This window comes from Numida meleagris, chromosome 4, assembly GCF_002078875.1.
Source record: "Numida meleagris isolate 19003 breed g44 Domestic line chromosome 4, NumMel1.0, whole genome shotgun sequence".
Lineage (NCBI taxonomy): Eukaryota > Metazoa > Chordata > Aves > Galliformes > Numididae > Numida > Numida meleagris.
This window is the reverse complement of record NC_034412.1, coordinates 31,875,242-31,891,907: the sequence shown is the minus strand read 5'-3', so window position 1 is coordinate 31,891,907 and position 16,666 is coordinate 31,875,242. Positions and strand designations below refer to the sequence as shown.

Here is a 16,666-nt window from a genome sequence, read left to right as displayed (position 1 = left end):
AGGGGCTGACTGCAGCTTTACAGGGAGCGGGGGGCTGGCACGATAAGCACCAAAGCAGCTTGCAGCCACATGTGGCTGTCTCATAATATGCCCACAAGCAAGCTGCTGAATCACACCTGCTTCCTTTAATTCTGTCGTTTTCTTGTTTTGCAGGCTTTACTATGCAAATCTTTTTGAAGTACCACATGCATATACAATCCTATACATATGCTTATATGTAATTACACAGACCTTGATGTTGAGCTTGGAAAGAAATGACAGTGCTGCAAGATGCTTGTGCATGGGAGAGGGGAGTGCAGCTGCCATGGAGTTCAGCAGGAGCAGAGGACCCTGCCTTGAGTCAGAGGCAACCTCTTGGAGTTCTGCGCAGGCACAGCTCGGTGCTGTCCGAGCTCGGAGACTGCTCTCCCGGCTACCAAATACCAGCGCATGGCCATGCTGCTGCGGGAGCAAGAGCATCCCTCCCAGCAGCAGCTGCTTCCAAGGGATGGTCCGGCACATCTTGCAGCTGGGGGAGGCAGCAGCTGGGTTGCAAGCAATCGGCATAATGCTGTACAAAGAGCTCTGCCTATAAAAGCAGCGATGCAGCACACTGTTGCATAGTAATCTGCGCTGCTGTACGTACGTGACAGGAGTGTTTGTCCCCCGAACACAGAGCCAGAGTCAGTTTGGTGGAGGAAAACGTAATTCGGGCACTGTGATAGCTGTGCATGAGTTGGGTGTGAAAGCAAAGGGATTTGCAGAAAAAGGAGGGAAAAGGGGCTGAGACTCAAATTGTGGGAAGAGTAAAATGGAAGAATGAAGCATGTAAATGCGATTTAGCGTAGAGTGGGAAGCTCTTGGAAAAGTTGTAGGAAAACTTGGATTTTCTTAGCTTTGAAGAGCATTCAGGAGTTTGCTGGCTTTCACAGATTCCCCTGTTACTGCAGGACACAGTGAAAGGGAATTGTTTCCTGCAAATAGTGGGGTCAAGAGCAGAGTGGGAATATTTTTTAATGATTTACCACCATTACTAGTTGTGTTCTATCAGAGGCTTTAATTGGGAAAGTCTCATCTGTAATAAGGTGTTAGAAGGTTGTCTGCAGCTCACCCCTGGAGCTGTAATGCCTGGCAGTAGGGACCCAGGGAGCACTGGTGTCCCACAGTTTTAGTCTGACCACAGTTTCTAAGAAGAATCTGAAGGTGATCAGAAAGCATTTGTAACGCTGTTTTCTCGGGGGGGGGGGGAAAGATACACACTTTTGACCCTTTGCCATATTTTGCTTAGCACAGAAAGGAACATAAGCATAATTAGGAAGGAAGAAGTAACCTTTATGATATTACCAAAATGCTAATAAATAGCTTCAGAAGTGCTGTTCCTATTGCAGTCAGAGATAGAAAAGCCAAATAATAGTTGTGTACATTGATTTTGCAGTGTACCTATAGGCTTACAAGGCAGAATTCAGAAGATTTTCACATCATCAAAAGCCCTTTATCTACAGAATTGTGTACATAAATCTCTAAATTTTAATGCTCCCTTTTAGAAATTTCAATAGGTAATACATACTCTTAACCACTTCGTGTTGTGGTCTCTGGAGGAAGATGGAGGGTAATATCTGATTGGTATTCTAATCTGAAATATCACGAAGAAATGTGGCTAGGAAAAAAAATACATAACCACAATTTTTTTCTCATGCCAAAATGACTTGTCTGTGTAATAATTTGGTTCTGAAAATTTCTAGAAGTAATTGCTGTAATAAAGCAGTTTCCAGATCGTATATGTTTTTAGGGAAAGGCAAACACAGATATTTGATGTAGTACCAAAGATTGCAGCTTGTACTCTTGCTTTGGTAGTGGTAGTGATTTGGAAGATCTGCTGTACTACTCTGTGCCTCAGTCTTTTTATATCTATCTACATCTGTCTGAATTTTCTATATATATAAATGGCAGGGTGGGTATAATAATATTTCTGCTCTGTGAAACACTTCATTAGATCAGTGAATAAAACGGTTCTATACAGGAACTGCACTTCACTGTCATGTGTGACCCTAATCTGAGGAGGGTTTTCCAGAAGTCCGCCTACTGAAATGATGCTCAGGTAGAAAGGTCTGCTTTGGATGTTCTAAAGGCAGAAGTCTGAGAACCTTTTCTAGGAACTTAGTGGTGGTTTGGCAGTTTGAAAAGGGCAATGTTAGAGCTTCCTGTGCTGCATCAAAAGTGTTGTGGCCAAAATGCAGCCTGATGCACACGTGTTTGGCTCAGTCAGATGTCTTCGGAATATTTAGACAGGTTAATTTTGTAGTGGCAAGGTTTACTGGATGTCCACTCTATGCTGGATCATTTATAATATCTGTCTTAACTTGGAAGAAGTCAGCTGATGTTCCATATTGCTTGATTTGTCTCATATGCTAGAATTGTGATTATATGATTAACCTGAATTTAATCCAGCTTGTTCTTGCTGGATGATCAGATATCACATATACGATCTATCTACTCATGTATAGAAGACACTAATCACATATTAATGATCTAATAATTCTAGCAGAAGTATTAAAATCCCTTTGAATTAGAATAGAGGTTTCCTCGGTACCATCTGGTCACCAAATGTGACGTTAGGCAATAACAGCTCTCAGTTTGTGAGAGTGGTAGAAAAAGATTTACAAAATGGTTTAACCTTTCCAGCAGTAAGAGCATCATAACTTACGCATCTGTTCTGTTGCCATTTAAATAGCTGGAGTTGTTTGCACTGATTTTTATTTGGAGTAAGATGAGATCCTGCTTCGTTTGTCCTTCAAATCTATCCGTGTTTGTCAGCCAGTGGACAGCAGTTCTTTAATCATGGTTTTGTGTGTGTTTGTTTTTCTCTTACAGGAACAATACAAACTTATTTTCTCTGGCACTCACTGCAAACAGTAGAAGTTTTGCCTGAAATTAGGAATGTTCTGTATCCAACCAGCATATGCTTTAGTTAAAATGTTTTGGAATCATGTTCTTTGTGTTTATCATTTGATGCTATATTCCTTTTTTTAACTTGGCTCTCTAAAGTCTATACATGCACACACATACATACATGCAAGTGGAAATAAAACCGTCAGTTGTAGAAGTCTGACTTTGCATTTAATGAACTTCTGAGTGAAATTCTAAGGAAAACCCATAGGCAGTTAGGACACACAGGAATCCTAGAACCAGCAACATGGAGAGCCTTTTCTAAAAAGAAAACGTATATCGTGCTGTCTTCTCTATTTTTTGACAAATACATTTTGGGTTGAATTCAAACTGAGGGATAAAATAATAATTAGTTTCACTGCAAGTAATGATACATCTTGGAACAGGGAGCCCAACTTCTGTGCCTTCTATTTTCCTTTCGTTTCCTCAGACCAAATGAATTTGATTAGATATTGGAACAAAGTGCTGGAAGTTTCCATTTTAATAATTATGGTAGGTAAAGTAAATAAAAAGAAAGCATGCATTGCTTTTTATTATCTTTTTATGGAGGTTATAACCAGAGTTGTTTTCTTATAGCTTTAAACTGAGTTGCCCTGAGCACTCATTCTTAACAAAATAAGTATGGACCAAATCCAGAGTTCTTCAAGCAAATAGCAAGATTTCCAGCAATTTCAGTATTCTTTTGATCAGGCACTTAATCTTCTAGAAAATGCTGGGCTTAAAAGGACTATTGTGTATGTGGTGCTGACTGCATATGTAGTTTGCATTTGTTTCTAATGGAGAAGACGACAAATTTACTAACAGATTTTCTATAAGGATTGTTTTACTTCATTTTCATTCTATTCCCTTTCCAGCTGTTTTTGTGTATTAAAAGTTTAAGTAAATCCCTTTTAAAAGGTCTGCTTTTGTATTAAGGTACTTACAATTCAATGTCTTTGTGTCAGAGAGATTTTATGAAAGATCTGTCCAGGCATATCCTGTAATAAACATCGTGGAAAATGCAGGGCTTGCCTAATGGTGGATGTATAGCAAATATACAGTTTAACTAGCTGGCTTCACATCAGGATTAACATTCTGCCTTTTTTTTTTTTTTTTAAATATTCCAATTTACATATTCATTTTGTGATCTGAATATTAATGTCCTTTTGTGGTGAAATGGTCTTAAAAAGTCTTCTGGTTTGTACGTAGTACAAACTGTACCATCCTGGATTGATGCACTAAAGGCTGTATGAAAGTACATTGCATCGCTATGTGGTATTCACTGATTAAGTGCTGGAAGAGCAAAGTTGTTCATCTTTAAAAACAACTTCCTTTAGTACAAAATGTATAGGAAAATGGGTATTTCTTGATTAGTCAAAAGCAAAGGCTGCCACAGAGGCAGTAGGGCATCATTTGTGAGTGGACCAGAAGTTTGATTAGGATAAAGCAAAAAAAAATGTGAAGTTTAGTCTATCTGATAAAAACCAGAAGTGAAAGCCTTTAAACAGTTTGGGATGGGGGTGGAATTTAAGTTTTTTTTTGCAAAAAGGAAAGAGGAAAAGTGAATAGTTTCAGTGGTAATAATGGAGAAAAGGAACAATTACAGAAAATATCATTAGAAAATAAGGAAATATATATTCACAAAAATCACAGAGAGAAAATTTGAAAGGAAGGTTTTAACGAATAAGCAGAATATGAAGTTGTAATGCCACGATGACATTTAGAGTCCTGTGGATGACCAAGGAAAACTATAATCCTTATTCTGAATGTGATGGTGCTGAGGGGTAAATGATCTGTAATGACAGAATCACTGTCAAAGTTCTCTGATGAAAATAGAAGGTTTTAAGAAAACAATTTTAAGTGTATGACTTAATCAGTGATTCTTGGGGTATTATTATTGCTGACAGTCCAGGAACAGATTAATTGCGGGGACATACAGAAATAAAGCAACAATCTCTTAGATTTAGCTACACTTACCTAAAGTACAGCTTGTCTCTAGAGAGGGAACTGTGCTGGGTCAGTCAGGGCAGACACCAGCCAGGTGAGCCAGCCCCTCAGGGGCACAACGTGAGATTCAGTCCCTTGAAGAGTAAAAACTGCATTTCCACATGATACCCATACTGGTTGGAAACAGGCAAAGTGAGGTTAGCTGGTAGGGTTACACGGTGAGCAACGCAGCAGAGGATGATGACAATGATGATGAAGGACCTGGAGGATGCTGGTCCACCTCAGACCCACCATTCGCCTGAATAACTTTACTGTGATGATTCCCTGTAGGCCTTCCAGTAAAAAGGAGGTTTTACTTAGAAGGAAAAAGTAAAAACGTAAATGAGAAATGCATGTGGCTACACGTGCTTGCAGGTGTTCACTTTCAATCCTTTTAGAAGTTCAAAAAGCCCTCAACCCATTTGCTTCGGAAGGAGAAAAAAAAAACACGCAAGCTGTTTAAAAGTAATTTTGTTGTGTAAGAAGATGAATTGTGAGACTTACAAAAAACTATTTCATTTTATTTGTGTATTTTAAAAATACATTGAGTATTCAAGGATAGCCTGGATCTGCTCCTAGAAAGTTTTATCTTATTGCTCCATCTATTTTACCTGTTGAGCCAACCCCCCAAAAAGTAGATTACAAAACAGTAAACAAAACTACAGTATAATACTTTACTTACCCACTTCAGTTTCTTCTGAAGTGGGCTAACTCTATAAGGCTGTGCTTTCTAAGCACTCAGGCTGTGTTGTATCTCAAACTGCTAATAAATGCCAGCTGTAACTAATTGTGACATTGGTGTATAGTTCACATTAGGAACAGCAGGACTACTTTTAAAACTGGAGCAGCTGTGGGTTACTAGAAGCATAGCCTATCACAGCAGTAATGGGCCTTCCAAAGGCAAGGGTCAGCTGTATATAAGCTTTCTCAGAGCAAAACTGTGCTTTCTGAGGTTAATCAGAGCTTGTGAGGTGCTTCTCTTTCTACTGCTGAGTTTTAATGAAGGAGCAATGTAGAAATGTAGATATCATCTGTGTTTGGGCTGTCCACTCTGGGCAATTTGAGGGTTTGTGTTCTCATCTGTATCTTGAGTCCGCCCTGGGAGAGGAGTACAGCAAACATTTTTCTCTTATGTCTTTTTTAGTCACTTTTGTGTCCTTTTTCCCTATTTCCATATATGTGACTCTCTTCTAATAAGAGAGACATTTTCCGATTTTTTTCCTTCCTTCTCCTGGAATGTGATTCTTCCACTATTTTATCATTTGTGGATTTAGTGGTTCAGGGTTGTCTCTTGCAAGCTTGGCAGATTGTAGCAAGCCTACTTCTTTACCCACATCCTTAAACTAAGGGCCTAAGGTTAGCCAACTGGTAATATGCTCTGAACTTTCTACCACCAACTTGTGCTAGACTGGACATGATATGCATCTTGAGTTTAATAAGTGTTTTAGTTCTGTGAACATGGATGTATGTTGCTAATGAAGGAATGCGGTAAAACTTAATTTTTCCAGCATAACATGTAGTATGGATTCTGTTTTTAATTTGAAGTGGTCATTTTTATGGTCAATTTTTTTAGAGACCCCATGTTTAAAATCAGTTTATTTAAACCCTTTTTTTCATTAATGGAAAATAAAATTCTGAAATACTTAATTGAATCCAGAGTTTCAAACAAGTTTACTTCTGGTTTTTACAATTCACAATAAGTTTCTGCACTTGCATGAAACTAGTATTCACCATGCGGAGTATGTTTACTTCTAACGTGTTTCTAATTGTAAACTCTGAGGCTTAATGTTTAAGTTAGAATTTGAATGAGATTAGTTGGCAAACAATTTTTTTCGTATACACTTAGCTTTTCACTCACTGTGATGCTGATGCTTAGAGCTTAGATACCCTATTTAATGATAGCTAATACAGCAATACTGATTTTCTTCCTGCTGCGTTCATTATTAACCCCAGAAGGTAATTAGACTCAGTACTGGATATTAGACTCTAAGGTTATTAGAGTCAGTACTGGATATTAATAATGTGTTTGACCATGGTATGAAAAAAAAATAAGGAAAGCCTGCAAACATTTGTAAGCTAATTGCCTGACTTGGAAACCACTAATATACATGAGAAACATTTACTCATGCAGATTGTCTTAGTGGATTCAAAATCCCTCAGATGGGTAGTTGCAGAATAAGGCTATAAATCATACCTATGGAAAGTCTAAGAAATGTTAATAGGAAGGCACCCATAAGGTAATGTAAACATTTAATAACTTTTTATTAACAGCATATGTAATTAAATCAAGGTAATGGTCAATGCTTGAAAATAAAGAAGAACCGGAAGTTAGACTTAATTTGCCTATATATATGAAAAATCTGGAGCAGCCATCAGTTCACAGTAGTTATTCCTGTTCTACATGGCAGCCAAAGCTACCATGTCCATGTTCCTTAACACCTGATACACCAAATTCAGTTGTTACACTTATCTCCTACACTTGTTTGGCTGCCCATAGCTGGGTATGGCACTCTGAAAATGGCATATACACAACTGAGAAGTATAAAGCAATTATTTGTTGGTCAATGCACATGAATTAAAGCTAGGATTTAAAGGCTTCTGGGAGCCATTGTTGATAGGGCAGCTGAGAAGGCTTTGCTGTTTTGGTAGGCATCAGCTGAGAAAGTGGGGTACTGTTTCATGTTAGTGAGGTTTCTATAGATGGCTGGTTGAGAGGCAGGGCACCCTGGGGTGTGATGCTGGATAACAGTACCCAAGCTTGATGCAGCAAGGCCCAGTGCAGGCGGCAGTGCCTGTCCCTAGCAGCCAGCTCCTTACAAGTGTCCTGTCCTGCCAGCAGAAGCCTGGGACTTTTGTTATCTGGAGGATTATAAGCCCCTGTGAGATACAGATCATCTCTCAGCCTGGACCTAGTATGTCGGGCTCAGAGTTTACTTGCTCTTAGTCTAAATGGGCCTTGCTGCTGGACACTGGAGTTGAAGAGAAAATAAGCCTTTCTAAGCGTGAGCCCCAGGGCTGACTTCCATCTATGCTTCTTTTCCTCTAGTCAATTGTTTGGCTTGGTGTATCTGTCTTGCATTTGTGGCTCAGGAGCTTGGCCAACAGTTTAGTATAGAGGCCTCTACTGTGCTGCAGGGCCCTTCCAGGCACTCAACAGCCAGAAAACCTTGCTGGACGCCTTTCCATGGAACTGGGGTTCCCCAACTATAATTTTGAGTTCACAGCAGGTTAGAAGTATACACATGAAGGCTGGACTGTAGGCCAGCAGACTCTGATGGCCTTAGTAGCTAGGTGGTTTAGCAGAGACAAGGAAAAGGGACCCAGGGACAGGTTTTCTAGATATATCCTACATTGTGTTTTATGACAGATTTAGATGATATATTGGTTGTATGTGTGGTTTTGTTCTAAACTTCATAGGCAGTTATTTTGTTATAGATGCTTAATGGAGTAGATACTGGGTTTTGCTTAGAGCTAAGTCTTTGTTTTACAAGGATGCTTTAGGTATATAACTTAGCTACTTGAACGTCACACTTTCAAAATAAGCAATGTTCTAGTTATCTGTTTATTTATCTGGATTTTTGCTAGAGCTTCCACCACTGAAATATTTGTGTGGGCCCAGACAGGTTCTCTGTTATGTTTGGTCTTGTTTTCATGTTTCCATTAAACTCTGGAACCACTGAATGTCATAATTACTGTATATGCTTGCAAGAATTTCTCCTTGTTTGAAGCCTCTTCACATAGAGGGGTGTTTTACATTTGACTCTTCTGTGCATGAAGGTGACCTTTTTCTTGCATTATCTTCTGGAAAGGTGATAACTGTAGAACTCTTATTGTGAATGCATACATGTGATTTGTTATCTTATATGACTGGAACCTTCTCCTTGCGTGTACAGTGTTTTTGTCGTCTATTGCATCTGGCCAACTATGACAGCAGGAGACAGGAAGGACATGTGAAAGAATAAGATGGTAGTCAGAAGCTAGTCAGAAATGCAAGCTGATGACAGTCCTTATCGTCATTGTGATGACAATACTTGTTGGAGCCCTCAGGATGTTACTGGTAAGCAGTTGGTCAATGTATACTGCATCTTTCAGAGGGCATTCTCCTCTCAGGATCACAGAATATCTTGCCTTGGAAGAGATGACCAAGGATCATTGAGTCTAATTCCTGTCTCTGCAGATAACTACCAAAAAATCAAACCATATGTCTGAGAGCTGTGAATATATGTATTTTTTCTAGACAAACTCAGCAAGGTTCAGGACTTAAAGATTAAACTTTATTGACAGGCCACAGTAATATTGGAGTAGTGGAAACAAACGTATAAAAATCAATCATAGCAGCATTAAATGCATGCTTTCTATATAATACAGATAATAAAGAATATATTATTAATTTTCCTTGCAAATAATAAATTTATTCTTATTCTGGTTTGAATATTCAAAGTTACCTGAATGCGATACCTATATTCTAGAGGAAAAAGAGGCAAACAAACAAATAAGGCGTGTTTTAGCATTTTGGGATTTTTTTTCTCAAACTTTTCTACTGGTTATGTAACAGCCTATAAGACCTAAGACTTTTCAGTGTGAGCTGTTTGAAAAATTCTTACAGATGCAGAAAAAGAGAATTAAAGCAACCAATGCTGAAATAGAAATAGCTTGAAAGAGCATTTTTTGTTTGCTTAGCATTAATTTCACCTATTATCTAGATCAGTCATAGACAAAATATACAGGACAGAGCATTACTACTGTTCTATGGGTATAAAGAATGAGTCTGTAGTTATAAGAGGCGAGAGTGCTCACCCTTGAGTATTAGTAGTGTAAATATGATAGCAATTCTTATTCTAAATAGAATGCATAATTATAATAGTTTTCAGAAGTATCTTAAGGCTTTTTTTGTTTTCCAATCTTCTGAATACAACTTCTTAATTTTTTTTTTTGCACTGCTCATGTTTTGGCTTTTCATCCATATCACATGAAACATTTTCCACTAGTATGAGGATAAACTATTTAGTGCAAGTTGTAGAACAGACTCTTTGCTATCTCAGATAGAAGAATACCTATTCATCCTAGGGGTTGTGCATGTAGTTGTAGCTAAAGCAAAGCCCTGACACCTGTGAATTAAGTGTGATAATCAGGATGTAATTAATGTTACATTGCCTTGAACTGAGATGGCTACATGTTAAAATTGTATAACTAAAACCTGTATATGAGTATTTTGTAACACTAATAGCATAGATAGACAACATGTGAGTGTTTTATGTAAGTATGTGAGAAATATGACCGCCAAAGGGGCAATAATGATAATACACGTGCATATCCACATATGTCAGCGGTTTACAGGCGTTCAGCCCGGTTCCATGACGAAGGGGATGGGGGATCCACGGGTCTACGCCCCGGGAAAAGGGGAAAGGGGAAAAGGGTAAGGAGATGGCCCTGAGAGCAAAGAACAGCGGCAACAATCTGAGGAGGAACAAACTAATTTACTAAATAAGATATCAGAATGCAAAACAACACACTATAATACAATATAATTACAATTTAAGCTGATAAATCCAATACAGAGAGAGAGAATGTCCCAAAATCAAGGTAGGCCTTACTCTACTACCGACGATAAGACGGCTGGAGAGCGAGGTGCTGCCAAGATGAGAGATGGTGGAAAAAGGGACGAGGTCTCGTGATCCGCAAGTTTTTATACTGCGAGCTTCTATCTTTTCCCTCCGTCTGGAAAATGGTAACAGAGGAGCAAAGTACCGTGGGGACTGTAGTAGTCCTTCTCTTCTGAGAACCAGGTATATCCACTACATGATGTTATGATGTGGAATACCAATAACCGAAAATCACAAAACCATGACACACATACCAAAAAGTTGGCAGGTGAAGGCAGAGTTTCCCACAAAATGCACAAGGCTGGCTGGTGAAAAGAAGTCAGGCAGTGTTGAAGTGGATAAGGCCTGCTTTTGAGCAGTTTGTGTGCAAGGAGTAAGTTGCATGAAACATCAAAGAAGAGAAATGCGGAATGGAAGAGATGAGTATAATCCAAAAGTAAGATGAAAAATACTAAGTATTGACTGTTGCAGTAAGGGCAAGTGCTTCAGTGTTGTGATTTAAAAACTTGTGCCTTCTCCTGGGTAAAAGGCTCACAAAACTGACACAGCACTTTAAATCACCCTGTATGTGTGTAGCCAAAAGCCAAGGAATGGCAAATTGCCAACAAAGAAGTTAGACTACCATGGGAGAGATGCCATTTATGAAGCTCATAATAAGTATTACAGTACGTTGTTCACATGAAGTCAGTGGCGTAAGCTGCTGCTGCAGTTAGTGTTACTTGCTTGGCTTTATGTTTGTGATGATTAGCTCCTTGCTAGGGAGCAGAGTCACAACCCTTGGAATGTAAAGATGTTGGATTAGCCTTAAGAAAGGTGGTTGCTCACAGTGTTCTCTTGCTTTAAAACAGTTAATGTAAGCATTCCAGGTATACATTTATTGCTCTTCTTGTCAAATGACTGAATTGCTGCCTGGGAATTCACGTGCTTATGCGGAGAAGCTTTGTGTGGTGAAAATGTGGGCATCCTTTATCTGCTTTAAAGATGTGATCTTTTTTTTTTTAAGAAGTCAGTTACAAATAGAATATGGAGCAGTAACCTTTGCTCTCAAACGTAGGCAGTAATCTAATTTGAGCTGTGGAAGCTGACTTCTTGAACATTTGGTGAAACTTCTAATCCTTCTGGAGAAATAATTGTGTGTTAATTAAGAGCCAGAATTCCACAAGGCTTATTAGCTGTCTAGCTGGATCTGAGAAGCAGAAGGTTGAACAGAGTTTAACTAAAATTTAGAACTATTAATTAGTCTCCTTTCTTTCTGGTCTCCTTTTTATTTTCTTGTTTTTTTGTTTGTGTAGCACACTTTGAATGACCCGTGAGAAACTATTGTGCTTCTGACATGATAGCTCCCAATTGTAAATGCTGTACTTTACTGGCCATGAAAGAATAAAGCTTTAAAAGAGCTTGGCTTTCCTTAGCTACAAGCTAGCTTGTTATAGAAGAAGAAATGACAGAAAGTGGAAAATGCAGGCTGGCTAATCTTGTTAAATTGGCTGAATAATGTTGCATTCAAGATTCCTGAACTCCATGCTGGAACACACAGATGCTTTAATAAACTTGAGCATGTCTCACTTTAGCAGTCTTTGCAGGGTTCAGAAAATGTTTGATAGACATATGGAAACTTAAGTATGAAACTCTTCCTTACAGATATTAATTTTTATTGTTGTGATTATGGGAATTTGTGAACATGCAAATGCTTTACTTCACTGATATGTGCCTGGGCAAGGTCAGGGATGGGAAAGTAGACCCTGAAACCCATGTTAGTATCTGAAAGTTTGTTAGATGACATGCATTGAGATGTGAACTGTTTCCTGGATTTTCATTTGAATATTATGATTAAATTTCATTTCAAAGGTGAGAGGGATGCTAGCGTACGTGTACTGTGATGCAGTACAAAACTCACTGGGATTCTGGTATGATGTGAGGCAAGCTGAGTGAAACAGCTGCTATTCCAGCTCAATAGCCCCAGTGCCCCCCAGTGAAATCATTTTGAGCCTGCTGAACAGGAGCAGTTTAAAGGTCTATTGCAGAAGACACAAGAATTCCATTCATTAGTTAGGCTTGTCAGAGTCTACTTTCTGTTTGCAACAATGAAAACAATTTCATTCCAGGAGTGTAGTTAACCCCTTTTGTTAACTTGGTTTCCAGCTCTGTTGCTCATGTTTAATGCCTCACCTTTATTTCTTATGTTATTGTAATCACTGTAATGTTTATATTTCTCCATTTTTATAGTATGTTTCAGTTAAGACATTTGCATTTATATGAATGCTTCAATGCAGGATCAGTGCATTTGCCTAATACAGACACTGCAAAACAATATATATCTGAATGACTAATTGTGGTAATTCAACAGGTTTCAACGCAATATGATTAGCTTGTATTTTTAGTTCACATCTGGGGGGAGGAGTGGGCCAAGTGGGAAAGTGGAGTAAGTGCAGTGTAGCTAGCCCTTGAATTACAAATGGAAGAATTACTTGGATGTGTAAAAGCATCCCAATTGCTCAAGATAGCATAGCTCTGTAGAAGCATGATAGCCATACTACTCTTATTGGTCCCAAGCTTTTGGGTGTGACTTCTTCCTTTACTTTTAGCTATCTTTCTGCTTTTTAAAAATACATATTTCTTTTTTATGTTAAAGATAGCCTAAGTACATCTCAAAGATAAATTTGAGGAGTGAAACAGTAGGGTGCCTGACTTTAATTGCAAGATTCTAGGTATGCATGAATGAGAGTCCTAAAAGCTCTGTGGAAACATGCACTTGTTGTGCAATTCTTTTTGGCAGTGTTTGAATTACTTCTAGTGCTCAATCTTGGGTTGGCTTCTTGTTGCTATGCAAGCTTTTCTGTCAAGTGTACTGCACAACATTCTGATCTGAAAGCCAGTTGGCGAGAGTTGCTTGCTTAGAATGATAATACTTTTGATTTCATTTTAAAGTTAAAGGATTGTTTTATGAAGTGTTGTCCTTAGCCTTAAGGCTCTAAATAGTGCCATTTTGGACCACTGAATGATCATCTTTGATAGAGAAGGAAAAGTGTCTTATTTGCAGATTGTCTTTAGATGACTGACTTAAAGAACGTGCTCTTTGGATGGGAAAACTTCAGATCGTAAGTAGAATTGCCCAGTCCTGTTTGCTTGAGGAACATCAGAGTATAGATGCCCTGCTACTTTTTGTACGATCTTCTTTTACTGACTCTAGGTTGTTTGTCAGTGAGACACTGACCTCACTGACATTTATTACCTCCTGATCTTTAGAGTCTCTGCATTGTTGCAGCGTCCCAGATAGAATTTATTCCTCTTGCTCAGTTACAGCAATGTAACTACAAGGAGAGATACTGCCTGACTACATCTGTTAAAGACAATATATATGTAGCGGCAATGCAAACTGATAAAAGTAGTTTTAAAAGAATGTGTCAACAGACAGAACTCCACTGAATTTTACTGCTTTAAAGAAGTAACCGGTACGCCTATAAAAAAAAGTACGAACAAGATACTGTTAGAAAGCAGCTAGTTATTTTAAAAGACTACAACAAAAGATTACTAACATTGTAAGGGTAAAAAAAAATCCTCTTTTTGAGAAATATACTAGTAGCATAATTATATTTTGTAGAGCATCTTTTAGAATGTTTGTAGTCACTTATCTGAGTAATAGGAAACATATGCCTGTCTACTAGGAGTTATACAAATGCAGACCTATATTACATGGAGATATATTTTAAAATCTTCATTTTTCTAGAGAAAGTAGATGAATTGTTACTTTGTGGGCCCCTTTGTTGTCGGATAAACTTGGCAACTTTATTTAGTGGTATCTGGTGGATTTAGTGGAGAGCTGTGGAGAGCTGGATCATTTATGTAGATGGAGATATCACTTCACATATGTAGATGGAGAATCCCCTCTATATCCCAATTTCAGCTTCCTTTAGTGATCCAGAGAGGAGTTCTCTAAAAAGAATGTTTTAAAACCACACTTGATTCACTTCTCTAACATGCAGTGGGTAAAGGAACATGAGGCTTGCTTCCCGAATCTGGCATGTCCACTTTTTCCTACCATAGTTAATTAAAAGTATGCCTTCAAAGAAAATATTAACAGAAGAATCTAGGCCAACTGTGCGCATCCTATTCAGATCCAAAGACACAGACCTTATTTTCCTTGTCTTGGTGTGTTATTAATTTGCTTGGGGATGTACCCTGTAATTCTCTTTGCTGAAGCAAGCTAAATTTCTGAGTCTTTCCAGGCAAATCAAAGGTGCCCTTACGGGATGTAAGTTGTAGGGGCTGTATACGCCTGATTTTCAGGCAGAAAACAGTAATACCTGAAGTTTTACTAGGTGACTTTTATGTTTGGATGGCAGCAGTACCCAAATAAGAAACATATATACACCTGAAGTGATAGCATCAGCTTTCTCACTGTTTGACAAAATGATAGCAGGCCCTTTCTGCCATATAGGAAGTAACTTGGAAGTGAAATCTGTGAGCCAAAGAGGGAGATTAGCACATGGAACAACACCTTTTCATATAGCTGGGGCATAATCCAAATTGTAAATCCTCCTGAAAAGAAAGTGTGCAAATCATTACAGGTTTGCAGTATTCAGAATAACTGAACCTGCATGACCTAACCTTTTTTTTAAACTCTTGCAAGCTGAAGTCAAGTGAATCATAAAACTGGAAATCCTGTTAAAGTGTTTACTTTCTAATGGTTAAATGGCTTAAAGGCTTTAGGGAAAAAAAAAAGAATTTGCTAAGTATAATTCACAAGTGCTTCATACTGTAGTTGAAAATGCTATATTTACATCCCAGTTCAGATCTGATATCTGACAGATGTATTTAGTCTTTGTGCCTTAATACTGCTGCATATGTATGTGTATATAATATTCAAAATATATATTCAATGGAAATTGAATATCAGTTAATATCTGCATTGAAATTGGGGATTCATGAGTGATAAATTGTTCACCTTCCCTTCCTGACCTAGGAGATGAGCTGAAGAAAGCCAATGATGATATGTTGTCAAGGTAAAATGACATTGTTTAGAAGAGGATAATATTTGGAGTTCCTGTTTCAATGAATAACATCAGTGCACTGTTCACCCCATCAGGCAGCTCTGAAAAACAAGTTTTTGGAAGGTCACAGGCTAGAGCTTGTAACCTTGCTGCCATTTGTCTAGTAAGATCTCTCTTCACTGTAAACCTGAATGCGTTTATTAGGATGGCAATGAAGAGAGTCTGAAGAGAATACTAAAATAGTCCCTGTTGAGCCAGGGAGAAAATATTCGTTTCTGAAAGTAGTGGAGCCCATGGATCTGTTGAAAGAAAAGGTCGTTTTCAGAATATGAATGGTACTTTAGGAACCAAAAGGGACACTCCTGTGAAAGAAAAGGAGTTGTGAAGGAGAGGAAAGAAATGCTACATCTTTTGCTTACACAGGGTCAAAACAGTGTTTAGAAGTTCCCCTTCTAAAAAAAAAAAAGTGACAACAACAGCAAAAAAAACCTTGACTGTTTAAATAATGAAAAAAGAGATTCTTCAGACAGGCAGAGCTTGTAGAGACTGTGAACTTGGAGAAAGGCAGACAGGATAAATGCAAATACTTGTTTAATCTATTGAGTGGTCATGGAATCCACTAAGGCTATTTTTGACTCAGGGACTTCTTGAATTCGGGAAGAAAAGGCACCCCACTTGCTCTCTATTTTAGGACTGTAACTTAAAATTGCAGAGGAGAAAACACTGCAGTGGAGAGGTACATGTGTTGTGCCCAATTTACTTTAATAGGGCTCTGAAGTTTCAGAAATCTGGTCGTATGCTGTCAGTGGCAGGAAGAAGCTCATGGCCACTCTTTGGAAGCTATTAAGTTGCCAAAGATGAAAATGGCTTGTTTTCTTCTAACTGTCTATTTATCTGTTTATGTCAATTTATATGTGATTTCTAAGTGTGTAGGAACAGAAGTTCTCCGGCTAAGAACTGTAGATTTTAAATTGATACATTTATAGCAAAAGAAAATAAGAGTGCCTTCCTTTATTGCCATGTAGAGGTAGCATGTTGTATTGTCTGACTAACAAGCATGCTTCTAGAGAGAATGGCTCAGATGTAGTTACATGCTCCTAGAAAGTGTCTGAGATATAATTTCATATAATCTGCTTTTATGCAGTAAACAAGGGGGAAAACTACCAGGAAACCAATCCCATG

At 38.3% G+C, this 16,666-nt stretch overlaps 1 long non-coding RNA gene across 10 annotated transcripts in view; it reads left to right on the top strand.

The window, feature by feature from the left end:
• LOC110398570 overlaps positions 13,338 to 16,666 on the top strand; it is a 107,372-nt gene continuing 104,043 nt past the window's right edge. For all 10 annotated transcript variants that reach the window (XR_002438475.1, XR_002438473.1, XR_002438474.1 and 7 more), the window contains exon 1: positions 13,338 to 13,591. This is a non-coding gene — a long non-coding RNA (uncharacterized LOC110398570). The remainder of the gene's footprint in view (positions 13,592 to 16,666) is intronic.